The 15,000-nt window shown below is 48.8% G+C and overlaps 1 protein-coding gene across 2 annotated transcripts in view; it reads right to left on the bottom strand.

Annotated features, from left to right (window-relative positions):
• grm7 (glutamate metabotropic receptor 7) overlaps nt 1-15,000 on the bottom strand; it is a 164,797-nt gene that overhangs the window by 27,829 nt on the left and 121,968 nt on the right. The window lies entirely within an intron of this gene.

Below are 15,000 nucleotides of genomic sequence, written 5' to 3'. Positions count from 1 at the left end.
TCATTTTCTCAGGTAGGTTAGGAGGCAGGTGGAGTACCAGATGTTTAGACCAGCGGTCCCCAAGCCCTGGGCCACGGACCGGTGTCAGTCCGTGAGTCGTTTGGTGCCGGGCTGTGAGAGTTGAGGCTTGGGTGTGAAATCTATGATGTTCAGGGTTATTGTTAACTCTGTTTCCCTGGGTCTGTTCCTGTGTGTTACGAATAAATCTTTCTTTTTTTGGTACTGGTTTTATTTTGTTGTATTGTATTTGTTGTATTCGCGACACCTTAAAGGCCGGTCTGTGAAAATATTGTTGGACATAAACCGGTCCGTGGCGCAAACAAGGTTGGGACCGCCGGTTTAGACCAGTGCTTCCCAACCTTTTGGAGCCACGGCACATATTTCACATTAGATAAATCACACCACAGAAGCAAAATGTCACAAAAATCATTTGATCGTTTTCTGCCTCGCACCAGCCTCGGTTTGTCCCCAGGATACCTTTTTTGCTTTGCTTTCACTGCTCATGCTACGGCCTTCATCTAGGTCGCAGTTTTCTCCAGGACCAGGGGCCTGTTCTTCGTACGTCGCTTACTACATCCAAGATCAAATGACACATCCAAGACCAAACCATCGCGCTAACCGTGAGCTCGCTAATCCGGTTCCCCGAACACACCTGCTGTTGACGATTAGTACAGCTGGACGCAGGAATGTGAGATCACTGGGTGTCGTAAAAGGGGCTACGCATCGATAGTAGAAACATTGATCGGCAACCCGCTGATTGGTCGGCGAAAATGTCGAAGGGGCGTGCTCGGTATTTTCCGGCAGCAGAGCAAGAACTCATGAGTGAGGGATTTCAGGAGTTTCAGAGTTTAATGAAAACGCAAGAGAACACTGCAAAGGCTGCAAAAGCAAGGAGAGAGGGCTGGCAGAAAGTTGCTGACAAATCAAACTCGTAGGTAATTTAATAATAATAATAATAATGGATTGGGTTTATATAGCGCTTTCCAAGGCACCCAAAGCGCTTTACGATACCACTATTCATTCACTCCCACATTCACACACTGGTGGAGGCAGCTACGGTTGTAGCCAGGCTGCCATATCGCGCCATCGGCCCCTCTGGCCAACACCAGTAGGCGGTAGGGTAGATCTATCATATGACACTATATTGTCCAATATCATATGGCATTATATTATATTATAATATGTTATATTATATCCCCTTTCACATTAGAGCCACAACAGGACCCACAAGAACATGGGAACAAGTAAAAGTGGAATACAGGAGTATTCTACAGAATGGTAATATTTATCTCTTAGATTGCTTTTCGTCTCTTGGCAAGGTAATACTGGCCTGTAATACTCTGTTAGTTTGTTCATAACAGCAACCAAGAAAAGGGCAGAGGAAAAAAAGACAGGTGGTGGTCCTGCACCCCCTCGTCAACAAGTTGGTTAAGTGAATAATACCCTCACGGGAAAATCGATATCTCTCTATGAGCACACTGTCGCGCTGAGCTAAAGGATCCTGTCTGTCCCGCAATATACGCTGAATTCTGAGGACTCTCCTTATCAATCTTGCACCTTCCGCAATGGGTTGGTCGCGTATACGGACAGGACATGGCTGCGACAGGCTTCCCAAATCCACCTTCGCTTTTATAGCCGTGGTCTCTCATCTTGATTACACGAAGTGATTTGCAATTACTACTCTGAAATATGAATTACATCTGTAATAATCACATACATGTAATAGAATGTTAATAGTACATTTCCCTTTTTTAGGAAATGACCTGTATGTATCTGTGTGACATCAATAAAAGGATCAAGTGCTGCATTGTCTTTAGTTACATTGATGTTATTTATTTATGGTGAAACAGTGGTGGAATATCGCTGTTGCTTTCGTATAAATGAAGCGGACATACCTGCGTGGCCGCGATCTAATCCTGTTTACATAAAGTAAACCTGCTCCCGAGCAGGTTTACGCTTACGGATCTGTTGCTATGACAGCAAGTCCCGGATGAGCTTCGGGGAACCGAACGATCCAGGATCACGCAAAATCGTCAACAATCTAATCCAGCTAACTTACTTAGCGAGGTACGACGAACAGGCCCCTGGTCTCACGGACTACGTTTTCTTTTCAAACATTTATCTGGGATTACGCTATTACGCACTGCGTCGTCTCACAGCATGACGATTTTGTAATTTCTTCTTCATCTTCTTCTGTTTTACTGGCAGTTGGCAACCCATTTAATTAGAGCAGATAGATGTACTGCCCTCTAGTGGAAGAGAAGGTAATTGTTCCGCCTATTACTCACGCCGATGGCTTAGAGCAGGGGTGTCGAACTCCAGGCCTCGAGGGCCGGTGTCCTGCAGGTTTTAGATCTCACCCTGGGTCAACACACCTGAATCACATGATTAGTTCATTACCAGGCCTCTGGAGAACTTCAAGACGTGTTGATGAGGTCATTTATCCATTTAAATCAGCTGTGTTGGATCAAGGACATCTAAAACCTGCAGGACCTGGAGTTCGACGCCTGTGGCTTAGAGTACTACAGTGTTCCCTCGTTCTAAACCCACAATAGGTGAAATCCACGAAGTAGCAGCTTTATTTTTTACAATTATTATGGATGTTTTGAAAACCCCTCACTACACACTTTATACACTTTTCTCAGACAGGCATGAACATTTTCACACTTTTCTGTCTTGTTTAAACTGTCAAAGTTCAAACCTTTGTAGAAAGTCCAGTATTATAGGATGAAACCAAAGATCAAACCCTGTTTTCAGGTCCAGAACATGGAATAGAGCCGCTGCCAGAGAATTCAACATTAATGAATCACTAATGAATCAGTGGAAGTGGAGGAAGCACGAAGAATGAGCTGAGTAAAGTTTGACTTATCTGACTGTTTTGTTTCGCTTAATGTGCCTTATAAGCCGGAAAATACGGTAACTTCTACCTGCCTTTTGTCCAAATCTTTGTGCGATGGTTAGCATCTTCCTGCCGCAGGAGACTTTGACGGAGCAAACGTTTCATCGACATTGGTGTTTGTTGGGAGAAAACTTACAAACATGCAGCACTTCAGAGTCACACTGCTAGCATCGAAGATTTAAGTAAATTTGACAAGCTGAACGCGTTCTGCACTGGACACGGCACGAGAGTGAGTGACAATGGTCTACAGCCAATCAGGACGCAGAACACAATGCGCTGCAAAAAACAACAACAAAAAAAGGCACCACATCCAGAGAAAGACACCAACAACCCATCGCTCACAGGCTTTCAGTAACAGTCAGTGTCTCTGGTGTTACATGTCTACATTTGGGTTTTATATCTTGACCACTGCTCGCAGCGGCTCACTGGATCTGCTGGTTTCTACCGATGGCGCTATAGGTCTTTCAACCCACTCTCATCATCAATGTGTTTTTTTGTGTTGTTGCTTTGATGCGCTGACATTATTGTCCACCAAGACATAACCTGCCAGTGTTAGAGACCTGAAACCTGTCTTAGGGGTTGCAGGAGCAGGTTTATCAGCCTGCAGTCTGGACCATGCTCTGTTTGAACCTCTGTGCTCTGGTTTTGTCACATTACATTTAGGAAAGGATCTTGGTTGAAGGTATAATCCCACAATATTTGGGGGTCAGTACTATCTTGTAAGTATAAAAACAGCTGCTCCATAACTGTAATTACACAGTATTTGTATCAGTCACAGTATCAGCGTGAGGGTTTCTTGTGTTTAGGGTCCGTGTGTCCATCGTGTCAGATCACAAACGGGTGAGCAGCAAAGGCACGACTGGTTGGGAATCGAACATCTCACACAGACACTGAGCCAGCAGCAGGTGTGTCACTGCTCAGGACGACTTTGTGGATCAGATAAAAACACAAAGACACAAAATACGTCGCTGATCTTTTAAAAAACTAAAATGTGTTTTCCTGCTCTGACCTCTGCGACTGCACAGGAAACATTTATTAATGACGGCCACACCTCCTCCTCACACATACACGTTCTATAACACATGCTGACTGTTCCTGTACAAAGTCTGTGTTGGTAATTCGTACTGGTTCACATGTAGCATGATGGGAATGTGCCAGACCAGCTGGCATTTCCACTTCCTGCCTGAACAAATCCATCGTATCCACTCAGATCGTTGGTCACTTTAATGGGAGAGCTAGCGTTAGCGCAGAAAGCCAGCTCAGGGTTGGATCTCGAAACCTGATCGATACGTCCATGAGGGGAACGATGAGCTACAAACATTCATGGTGCTTTTATTTTGAAAGTCAAGCTCGCTTACAAGTCGCAGGTTTTCCTTTTTGGGAGGAAAACACCTGTAAGTGTGCAGCAAGAACGAGCCCGTAATGGTCTTTACTGAAAGTCACATTAAGTGGAATGGACTTTAACTACCCTCTTATCTGGTCGTTAAGTGATGACGTGACGAATCCTACTTCCGGGTCTAAAGTAGTCTGCGTTTAATATGGCTTTTGTGTTGTTAACATGTTTAATGTTTTGTATTTTCTTCTATTTGATCTCAAAAAGCTCCTAAAACAGTCAGTGATCACTGTTGACCTCCCTCGGCTTTTATTACCGCTAATCATTTATTTAAGCTCAGTTTTTAAAACCTTAGGATGTAACTACAGCCCAGCCCATGCAGCAGTATATGAATGACTAACCTCGTATTGTGGATGGATTATCTCAGTTGTTCTCCTGGCTGAAGTTTGGTCCTTTTACAGCATCCTGCCATGCGATTACATTTGTTCCTGACCACCGAGAACACTCACGTCAACTTTTATCGAGTGGAAAAAAGTTAGCTTGTTTATATTATGCTAACATAGCTGTGTCGCTAGCGGTCACGTAGCACATCATTATATACCAGCTAGCCAAACTTCAGTAACCCTACAAACGTCACTGCTGTTTAGTTTTCTGTCTTCATTTATGCTGGAAGTGATAACAGAGCTGTACGTTTTAATTTGTTTCCAAAACCCCGCAGTCAGGACATGCTATATTGTATTTAGATAGAAGCTAGCGAGCTAACTTCCTGCTAACTTCTAACTCCGTTAAATGTCATAAATTCCGTTTTCATGGATGCCTGGATGTTAAACTCAATTGTTACACCTGGTAGAGCAGAACGCTGATCATTTTATTAAAGATGAAAGACTTTAGACAGTTTTTCAACTCTCAGTAATGCCATAGTGATCGTTTGATATATGGACCTGCTGCGGAGTTTAGACCCAGACACGGCTAGTGACGTCAGACTGAACGACCGGATAAGGAAACCCCTGAGGAACGGTGACTAATCACTTCTTGCAGCATGCAGCCAACGGGGAATTTATTCATTTATCGTGTTTTGTTGTACCGTTTTATTTTTAGTGTCTTAGGCTGAGTTTTATTTTGTTAATGCTGTATAGTTTTCACAGTGGCTTTGGAGAGACGTCTTCAAATAAACCAGTGATGGAAAAACTACTTTCGTCTGCCTGTGCTTTGAGGGAATCATACACATGTATGTGCTGTACAGCTGCATGTGCTTATTATTATTAATAAATTATAAAGAACAGTTGCTGAGTGAGTCTGAATTTCAGCTGTGCCTGTTTGATGTGACTTAAATGAAACTTAATGCATGAAGGGATGATTGTAATGCTGTTTTATTAACGAGTTTTCGCTCTTTCAGGTTTAAAACGCCTCTTTAGAAAGCGTCCGATCCGATGTGCCAGCGCAGGATTCTGAGTATTGTTCAGTACGCTGTTGTGTGAAGTGATGCGCTTGTGGAAATGAGCTCCAAGCCCTCCCTGAAACGCTGCCCAGACCCTGGAAGGAGCTGAGCTCTGACGGATGCTGTGTGTTTGTTATTGTGTGCTGATGAATTTGGCAGATAGCTGCTTGCCGTCTGATCTAAAAGGACTTGGAGGGATTTGAAAAGCTGCTGTGACCCAGAGCTGATCCATTACAGAGCGCTAAGGACGTCCTCAGACAGATTATCTGCAGAGGCCGATCTCAATGAGCCTTTGGTTCCGGCGGCACCGGGAAAGAAAGTCCAGAATCAATAGCGGATGTTATCGCCGCCCACCATGATCCAGATTGCCCCGGCTCCCCGCCCGCCACCAAACAGCCGAGTGGATAACCTGGAATAGCCGGGGATGGAAGGCCGCGTGGGGCTAACAGCCTGGCTCGTCTCTGTCCAAGCTGACAGTTCAGAGCCAGCCTCTAATTCCCCCCCCCCCCTCGAAAACAGGCGGCGGTCCAGCTCTGAAGGGAAGGAAACGCATCTCTCCCACACAGCTCCTGTCTCCTAATTCATTTTCCCTATTATGAAATTCTGATTACATTCATCAGCATTTGCTTCCACACATCCATCCATCACTCCCACGTCCCATCCAACCTTTTCACTGCACGCCAAGCATCATCAGAATTACATGACCGGCTGACACAAATCCCCGCTGCTCCTCCTCGCCATCAGCTCACAGGCAGGTGAATCCGCCGCCACGTTTAATGCACGGATGGCGTTCAAATCCTACTCGTCACATAAGAAACGAGCTCCTCCGCACGCCATGAGAGAGTGACTCACAGCCTCACTAATAACACAAATCCAGACGGGATGGGATGCAAAACGCCACGAGCGGCGGCAGGTCAATCATTTAAATGAAAACGCCATCTGTCTTCTGGCCTTCGCAGCGGTCAGGAGGGCTGCCCGCCGCCGAGGCGTGTTCAATAATTCACCCCGAGCTTTGAAGAGGTGTCACAGCTGGTGGAAAGAGCCCCCCCCCCACACACACAACCTCAGCAGCTGATTAAGTCTCCGGGTCCTGAACTCAGCCGGCACGCCGACAGCTTCGTCCAACACAGGAAATAAAATGAGGACAACTGTGTTCGCTGTAAAGGTTACAGCAGAAACAACGCTGTTCATTACGCTTCCTGCAGCTCTCTGCATCACGGCGCTCAGGAGCGCTCCACCAACTCGACCAACAACCCGAGTCACCCAGGTCCCAATTATCCTACCCAGCATCCTTAGATACCGCCGACCCAAACCAGTAATGTGTCCTTTCACACACCTGGAAAAATAAGGGTGAGACCGAATGTCCACGTAAAATCCATCTGCTCTGGGGTCCAGCAGGATAAAATCGATTATTTATGACTCTCTGAGCACATGAGCCCAATCTGGGTCACAAATCAGCAGACCTGTGGGGGTGTGATTATTCTACACGCCGTCTGACAAATACGACAGAGAGGAAGCGAAGCTTTAACACGTTTCAGGAAAGAGAGGCGGCTGGTTCGGAGCCAGAATCTGACTCTGGGCCGTCGGCATCATCAGCCGGCGCACTGTTTCTGCAAAAGGATGCAATTACCGTCCGCGTCCGTGCCGACCTGAACGCTGACCGTCGCTGAGCAGAAACGTCCCAGACGTCCCAGCAAATCGCCCCCAAGTCAGACGGTGCCAAGAGCTCCATCTGAGACTCTACAGGCCTCAGTCAGCAGGTTAAAGGTCAAAGTTCATGACAGTGCAACTAGAAACAGACTGAAGGAGTAAGGCTGTTATGAAAGCCTCCTCTGTGAAAGGACCTCGTCAGACACAAATGAGTCCTGACGTGGGTTTTTGGCATTCTGCTGCACATTTATATACTCTCCTCCTCAACCTTTGCACTTTTTAGAGGAAACACCTACAAATGCACCTGTGTCCACGCCTGTCCATCACGCCGCTTTACTGAAACTTTACGTGAAGCTGAGCTCTGCAGGAGAACTTGTGCTCTGTGGGGTTCGGGGAGGGCTAGATGCTCCGCTCATGGTTAAGCGCTGACGAGGCTGATCCTGACCGATAATGTGCTGCTGGCAGACGGCGTCATGAAGCTTTGCTTCGTCTGGTTCCTGTCGGAGGCCGGCCTGCAGGTTTCTGCTTTAAATGAAACTAAAGGTCAGATTTGCAAGGAGACAAAAGGCGAGCGAGTAAATGTTCACTGGGTGTAAAATGGAAAAAGAAACCGAGGAGGTCCATGAACACTCCCTGCGCCTCCCTCGCTGTTATTCTTATCACTGTCGGGCAGACCTTTGCTCCCACGCCTGCTGTCACACTCCTCGTCGATAAGCCGGCGCTGTGATTCCGTTGTAGGCCGCGGGTCAGTGTGGGTCAGGTGAGCGGTGCAGGGGAAGCGCCTCTTTCTGCTCGCTGTTAGTCACAGCAGCGTCTGCCAATAACACATCAACACTCTCTGGGGGGGGGAGCTTCCAGTCTCACTGTACCAGGGACGCAGTGACGGGCTCTCCGCACCGTTGCCATGGATACCTTTTTTTTGGCCTCGATTCTTCATTGCCCCCCCCGCCCCCTCGCCTCCTGACTGCGTGTTGGATGCTGTCGGCCGGTCGCCCAGCAGTAACCGCTTCACAAACATGTCTCGCTTTCCTCCATCTGCCCGCACGCAGAGGGCTCGTCTGCCCCGCCTCCCTGTTCTCACATGTCTCCCTCTTCCTGCCTTCTTTTCATCTTCGTTCCTGGTGAAGCACACAAGCACCGCGGGAGACGAGGGGCTCGCGTCCCCCCTAATATTAGTAACGAGCAGTCATGAAACGCCTCCCGAGGCTAATTTCCTCCGCCTCGACATTCAGCATCAAACCGACTCCGGAGCGTGAGGAAGCTCACTGAACTCTTCGCGTCTCCTTCATGTTGTGCTGCAGTCTCTTTAAATGGATATGCAGGATAAAGCGAGCAGAATCCATCTGTGGTATCAGAGCAGAGCAGAGGGACGCAGCGAGCCTTCTCCACGCCACAGAGCACAGGAACTCCCATAACCATGGAAACAGCTTCGCTGGGCTAAAGTGACACTGAGAGAAACAAGCCTCACCCAAAGTCCATCGAACGTCACTGTTTGATGTCTCCAGAGGACCAAACGGTTTAACAGGACCAACTTGGCTCTCGCTCTGCAGGCCTACTTGTTGTTCCTAGAGTATTTAAAAGTAGAATGGGAGGCAGAGCCTTCAGTTTTCAGGCCCCTCTTCTGTGGAACCAGCTTCCAGTTTGGATTCAGGAGACAGACACTATCTCTACTTTCAAGATTAGGCTTCAAACTTTCCTTTTTGCTAAAGCATATAGTTAGGGCTGGACCAGGTGACCCTGAATCCTCCCTTAGTTATGCTGCAATAGACGTAGGCTGCTGAGGATTCCCATGATGCACTGGGTGCTTCTTCTTCACTTCCCTTCACAGATTCCTGGAGGTGTATTTGCTTCCTGTGGTTTCCTGTCTGTAATTATAATCCCATGCCCCTCCGCCTCCTTTCTTTGCTCCTCCCTTCAGCTGACAGAGGACAGCCATCACGCAGAGCATGTGACTCTCCACACTCACTGTAGTCATCCTGTCCCTCCTGACCAACGGCCTCCATTAAACTGCAGCATCTCTCGGCTGAGTCAGCCTCGGCAGCAGGCCGCCTCTCACAAACGCCGTCTGCTTTCCTTCCATTATTGTGAGCCGCAGTCATTAACTCAGTCACTGTGGATCATGATTAAACTGATTAATTGAATGAAGGAGGAAATAAGTCCCCCGGGTCCTGGTGAGGCCGAGTGCAGCTGAACGTTTGCGGTTAGCGGATGAGCGGCGTGCTCGAGTGACAGAAACCAACGGAAAGGACCAAAGAACAGGAAACTCATCAGAGACAAGATCACAGGCATGCCGGCGCCATTCATCCTTCATGTGACAAACACACAGCAGCCACACGCCACGTTCTGCGAGCGCGCTCAGTTTGCTGACTGAAATCAGTCCCGCCTCCGTTAATTATTCACCCGGAAAACTGAAAAATGATCCAGAGGGCTGATTATGATTCAGCGTATCATGTAAAACTGCTCAGAGAAGTCACAGCCGCCGCAAACAATGCGAGCAGATGTTCATTGGTAATCACACAAATGTCCAGCAGGGGCAGCAGCGAGTCAGTCCCCACAGCCAACAGGTTTACAGGCCGACACAAGCTGCTGGTTTCTATAGCACTTCCTGAACCTGCGAACATGTTTGTCTGTGAGTGACTGTAGGGTTTTTACACACAGAGAGGGTGGAGTCACCAGCTTCAGCGCATCTGAAATGCTCTGATGAGTCAGCAGTGTGTCTGCGTAAAGCAGCCTATCACGGAGCTGCTGCCAGGTGATCGACGGTGATGATGATGAAGGTGGAGCGGCAGCTGACAAACAGCTGACAAACAGCTGACAAACAGGAATTCAGGATTTCCAGTGAAACATGGTCTCTGATTCCATCTGGTACCGATTAACAAAGAAATACCGAAATGAAAATGAAATCTCTTCGACACGAGCCGACTGCGTCAGCAGCAGCTCGGAGAAACGTTGACGAATCTGCAGCACGAGTTTAAAAGTTTTCTTTAACGAAGCGATAACAGGCGTGTGTGAACAGCACGAGGATTAAACCTGATTTAAAGCCGCGAGGAAAGCACCTTCAGCTCACTTAAGCCTTTATCAGGCTCCCACGGGCACCGTGCGAGGTGCACTTCACAGCAGCGCTCGGCGCTCCAACATCACTGCGGTGCGAAACGTTGCCGTGTGCGATGACCCGCTGCGACTCGGGATTATTCTAAAGCACAGAATAAAAGCTCTGTGTACATCAGCTGAGAGCGGGCGGCGTTTTCCCTCCACAGGTGAGAGATTGAGGTCCTTTGTTCTTTGATGCCGGTGCCGAACAAACACACGTCTGACCCTGCTTCAAAGAAAAGCTGCAGATGGAAAAAACAAACAGGGAATTTGAATAATTATCTTCCTTTTAGCTGCGTTTGAGACACAAACTGAAGAGCCGCTGTGTCCTTTATCTTTGAAGGGGTTTAGAAACAGACATCGTGTCACACGTGTGCTGCTTTTATTACTGCGAAATATTCACAAGACTGTCCAAAGGAGCTGCAGAGGAAAACTCAGAGAGTGTAAACGTCCTCGGTGCTGAGCGCATCACTCCAGCGCACAGCCTCGATCAACACCAGTTTAACCACAGTGTCCAGTTTAAAAGAGAGCCTGTCAGCTCGAGGCTGCGGCGTTCGCAGGTGGCGGCGTGCCGCTCTGCTCTGATGAAGGCAGAGCCAAGCATCAAGGTTTCATTTCAAAAACCAGACGTGGGCGGGGCCCAGCAAACAGCACTGAGGCTCAGCTTCTGACCTGGAAGCCTCCGGTGACTCCGCGGAGACGTCTGGACTGGCAAGGTGTGATTGGCTGGAGCAGGGAGTTGTGGGAGTGTCTGCTTGGACTGCTGGTTGACATGGTTGTGCAGGACAACAAAACCTGGCTGTGAGGCCTCATATTTGAGACTTTTTAAAGGCGCCCTGATAAAAATCATAGCTCTGTAAACCTGCTGAGGCTGTCACCAGGATGAAGGTGACCCCTCCCTCCTGCTAACAGGTGTGCTCACCTGCGCTCTGTCAGCTGCAGCTGCAGTGGACAGTTTAATGCGGGTCCTGACACTGTTTCAGAGTCCCACAGAGGGAAAGATTAGCTTTTTAAAATCATTAAAAGGAAGGACACCACAGGACACAGACAATATTTCTCCCCTTGTTCGTCTCCTCCCGCCTCCCCTCCTCCCTCCTGACATCTGCTGTTAATCCTCTCCAGGCCACAGACCCCGTTTCATCCCATTCCCAGCCTCAATTGAGATTAATTCAATTTATCACTTGTAATTTCTTCTAGCCGCCAGTAAACGGCTCGTGTATTAGCCCGGGCTCCTCAGAGGGCCAAATTGATTCTGCATGCTGAGCGATGCTTTGTGCATTCAGGATACCAACACATGTCGACCGAAGGGGAGGAGGAGGAGGAGGGGAAGGAGGTCTTCCTCATAGCTGTGTGTGTGAGACACTGAAGGAGTTTGGTCACCTGCAGCCACATCTGGGGGTTTAAACAGGAAGTGGTGCTGCGTTTCACCGAGACCCTCCTTAGTGACCACTTCAGTGTGAGGACAGCAAGGTCCAGGAGGAGCGAGGTCCAGGAGGTCCAGGAGGAGCGAGGTCCAGGAGGAGTGAGGTCCAGGAGGAGCGAGGTCCAGGAGGAGCGAGGTCCAGGAGGAGCGAGTTCCAGGAGGTCCAGGAGGAGTGAGGTCCAGGAGGAGTGAGGTCCAGGAGGAGCGAGGTCCAGGAGGAGCGAGGTCCAGGAGGTCCAGGAGGAGCGAGGTCCAGGAGGAGCTGCAGACACTCCTCACAGTACAGCCAGGTTGGAGACGCCTCTCTGATCAGCTGCAGCTCAGCGCTCTGATGTCATGGAGCAGTGGGAGGAGACACCGGCAACGTGACCTCGGATCCTCCAGACAGCGCAGGTACTGCAGGGGGTCAGGGGTCACCCAGGGGACCTCCACAGCACAGGGAGGGGCTTTTAATGTTGGACGTTACCATGGTAACAGCACAAGTATTTGAATAAGTGCACGTGTCCTCGTGTGACTGCGCGCTCCATGAGCCTGTCACTGCTGAGCACGTCAATTTCCCCATTGAAGCATTTTCTATTCTATTCTATTCTATCGTACACACATGAACTTCACGTGAAAGCATGTATTTATGTTTCATGCTGATATTTGCTGCTCTGTCTTCGCCCTTCAGAGTCTGCGGATCAGAAAAGTCAGATTTCTATGAGCAGCAAAGGCGTCTCCGAGGAAACGTCTCCACATGAAGAAGGTGACCTGGAGCCGGTGGCGGCGGCAGGACCGGCGGCGGTGACTCTGAGCTCGGTCTTTCATGTCTCAGCAGGGAGCACAGGTCCTGCTGGCTGCTGAGGCTGATCTGTGGGAGAGGAATCCCTCGCAGGCCTCCTCCTCCTCCTCGCTGATGGGCAGCAGACTCTGAGCTCCTGATGATCACGCTGACATTTAAACGTGTGTCGGAGCTTCTACTGCTGTCCTGCTGGCTGCTGAGGTTTCCTCCACTCGAACATCCACCCGACCAGCTCCTCCCATCACGGGTCACATTCAGCTTTCTGGTTATTCACTCATTTTTGGCCCTGTTCCATTTTTAACTTGATTTTGTTTGTAATGGTTGTGTTCACTTAGAGACGGTTTCACCTTCAAAGAACAGAAACGTGACCAACATGAGCGGAAACATGCGTGCGTTGTTAGGGGCGTGGCCTCTTTGTCCTTTGTATCTGTCCATCACAGTCGGGGTCTAGGCTGGAAGTCTCCTCCTCTTGAAGGCGACTCTTGCAGCTTTTAGCCAACCCTGGTACAAATCTGACCGGCATCAGACCGGCGACCTGTCCAGGTGTGCCCCGCCTCTCACCCTATGGCCGCTGGCATAGGCTGAGGCTGACCTGGATAAGTGGAAAATAGATGATGGATGGAGCAAATCTAAAAAAATCCACGGCCAAAAGTCTGAGTAACTAAATGAGCCGAGCGTATCAGTAATATGTCGCCTTCACAGCGTTGCAAACACGAGGACGGAGGAATAGCAGCTCCTGCTCTGCCACATCGGGCTGTGCAGCTGAATAATTTAGTGTTGTGAAGAAGCAGAGACGTGGCCCTGAATGCAGAAGAAGAGCGACTCGCTGGCTGTCCAGATCACGAGAAGTGCGACGAGCGAGTCACATATCAGAGCGTCTCCAGCGCCCGCAGTTTTGGCTCGCCGTAGCGTGGAATAAAGAGAGAGAGGCTCCAGACCGGACTTCACTGAGGCGATCGTGGTTACTCAGCCTAACTGTGACATGTTTCAGATCCAAACCTCCATCCGTCCAGGTCTCAGTAACTACACCTGACCGAGCGCTCTGACCCTGAGTATTTAATCTCAGCAGTATTTAGTGTCTGCTCTGTGCTTCTTAACGTCTCTCCGTCCTGATCCAGACTTTCACAGGAGCAGACACTCCAGGTAAAACCCATCATCACCAAAAACACCAGAGACGTTCAAAGGCTGAGGCAGCACACAGACCCCCTGAAGCAGGAAGTCTCAAACATCGTGGGTGGAGCAGAGAGTCCACGCCGCTGCTCCCTCTCTTTGTTTCGCAGTACCCTCTGCTTCGTCGAGCTGCGGCTGGCTGACTCAGCCTAATAAATTTGTAAACCTCTCACAGCATCAGATAATCTCCTCTGCCTGACCCAGCCTCCAATTAGCCCGTGTTCAGGGCCAGATGTGGTGTAAACGCGCCCGCTAATCCTGCTGGCGGTCCCAGCTGAGTCAGACGGAAACCACCCGCGAGGCGGGAATGGTCCACGCCGTGAGATGCAAACTCAACAAATCCCGTCCTTAGCAAAAAAACAGAAAGGGGGGGTTACAGCACATCACCTGTAAGTAATGAGGGCAGCTCTCTGTATGTACACCTCCTGTAAACGACGCTGCGCTCTGACTCTGAATCAGCCGTAAAAAACCTCCTGGCCGAACTCTGAGGGGTCACCTGTCATTTAAAGGTGTTTCAAAGGTCAAAGGTCAACACGAGTCCTTCACATTGACTTACATCAGCTGGTCTGTTCAGATCAGCAGCATCTTTGAAAGCTGCTCCATTGAAAGTGTGCTGACATATTGCATCGGTGTGTGGTTCTCCAGCTGCACCACAGCACACAGAAAGGCACTCCAGAGGGTCATCAACATGGCCCAAAAAATCATTGGACATCCTCTTCCCTCCCTGAAGGACCTGTACAGCACTCGCTGTCTCAAGAGGGCACGCAGCATCCTACGGGACTGCACACACCCAGGACACCGGGTGTTTAAGCTGCTGCCGTCTGGCAGGAGGTTCAGGCTGCTGAGGTCCCGAACAAATAGACTCAAGGACAGCTTTTACAACAGGGCAATAGCCCTGATCAATGTAAATAGCTGACCTGACTGGATACCTCCCTGGACTTTTTAGGGGGAGGTAACAATGTTTAAAACGATAACAATAATATTTATATTTATAACAAGGTGCAATAATAATTAATGTGCAATAATAACAGTGTGCAATACACATACACTTATTCTTCTTTTTTATACTAAGTTAATATACTGTGTTGTGTTGTTTGTTACGTTGTGATGTGTCATATCGTGTCGTGTTGTGTTATATGTAGTGCCGACGTAGGACAGTTTTTCCAATTTCATTGTACTACTGTACTATGTATGACTGTGCAATGACAATAAAGAG

This window comes from Maylandia zebra, linkage group LG5 (genome assembly GCF_041146795.1).
Source record: "Maylandia zebra isolate NMK-2024a linkage group LG5, Mzebra_GT3a, whole genome shotgun sequence".
Lineage (NCBI taxonomy): Eukaryota > Metazoa > Chordata > Actinopteri > Cichliformes > Cichlidae > Maylandia > Maylandia zebra.
Note: the sequence above shows the minus strand (reverse complement) of the source record. Positions and strands in the feature narration are given on the sequence as shown.